Source organism: Vulpes vulpes, chromosome X (assembly GCF_048418805.1).
Source record: "Vulpes vulpes isolate BD-2025 chromosome X, VulVul3, whole genome shotgun sequence".
In the NCBI taxonomy this organism is placed as follows: Eukaryota; Metazoa; Chordata; class Mammalia; order Carnivora; family Canidae; genus Vulpes; species Vulpes vulpes.
Window position 1 is genome coordinate 18,968,643 of NC_132796.1, and position 1,509 is coordinate 18,970,151.

Below are 1,509 nucleotides of genomic sequence, written 5' to 3' on the forward strand. Positions count from 1 at the left end.
CTACCCTGACATCTCCATGTTGAAAGCCCAATACTTCATTTCTCAGCTTCCTTTGTCCCTAGGGGTAGGCATGTGGAATGTGGCCCAGTTCTGTTTAATGAAACAAAACCACAAGCCTAACAAAGACTTTTGGAAAAGTTTTTGATCCCTTTATAAAAAGACTGGTAGGAAAGGAGAGCTGGTAGGTAGACCATTTTACCCTTTTTTCCCCAACATGAATGTAGAAGTGATGACTAACGCTATAGTAGCCATCTTATGACTATGACATGGCAACCATTAGAACAGAAGGCCAGCACGCTCAGGACTGGTTCCCTGATAACATCATTAAGGCATCTTCTGTAAGAAAATTTTTTGTTAAAGTACACTTCTGTGTTACTTGCAAATGAACACAACGTACACAGGCACCCAGTGATCTATTTGTAATATCTTAACTCTTCTGCCTCGCTTTCCATATCTTTACTAACCTGGTCCCCATGTGCAGATCCATCGTTTACAAACACACTCCCTCAGGGATCCCGGGGTGGCTCAGCGGTTTAGTGCCTGCCTTCGGCCCAGGGCATGATCTTGGAGACCAGGGATCGAGTCCCACGTCGGGCTCCCAGCATGGAGCCTGCTTCTCCCTCTGCCTGTGTCTCTGCCTCTCTCTGTGTGTCTCTAATGAGTAAATAAAATAAAATAAAAAAACACACTCCCTCAAGTGAGACTGTTCTCCTTCCATGTCTGAGTTATTGGATTGCCCTCTCCCTACTCATTTGCCAATCCAATTACAATCTATCCTCCAACACTGAGCTCATATCCAACTTCCTCCATAAAGTTCAACCCAAAATGAATGCTTTCCTTTTGTGAAACCCAGTCGAGAGTTGATCTTCCAAAAACTCAGCCTAGTTTTTGTGTTCTCAATGTTGCTTAGGTGACTGCTTCTTAACATTTAAGTAGAAATGACCAGGCTCTCTGGGATGAGACCTGGTTTGCAGGGACATGGCTAAACGCACCAAGAAGTTTGGAATTATCGGTAAATATGAGACCCATTATGGTGCCTACCTCAGGAAAAAGGTGAAGAATATTGAAATAAGCCAGCACATCAAGTACACTTGCTCCTACTATGGCAAAATGAAGATGAAAAGATGAGCTATGGAGTTCATCTTTTGTGAGCTTTTGTGGTTCCTGCATGAAAACGGTAGCCAGTGGTACCTGGACTTACAACACCACTTCTGCCATCACAGTAAAGTCCACCATCAGAAGACTGAAGGGGTTGAAAGACCAGTAGAAGCTCCACCATTTGAAACATTGCTAGCCTATAACACATGGGTTAATTTACGTAACAACAGCAACAACCAAAGAGTGACCATTTCTTATGGAAGGATCTCCATGGTTCCAAATGGTACAGGTCTTAGAACACAGCACAACAAATGCTGATTATGATTAACGGGACAGTGTCTCTGATATACCAACAGGCTGGCTGGTATATAAGTAATTTTTAGTTACTCATCTGAAAATTAGAATGTACTT

General features: G+C 42.8%; 1 pseudogene; it reads left to right on the plus strand.

The window, feature by feature from the left end:
• Positions 1-978: 978 nt before the first annotated feature.
• LOC112919073 (large ribosomal subunit protein eL43-like) lies at positions 979-1,280 on the plus strand (annotated as a pseudogene).
• The last annotated feature ends 229 nt before the right edge of the window (positions 1,281-1,509 follow it).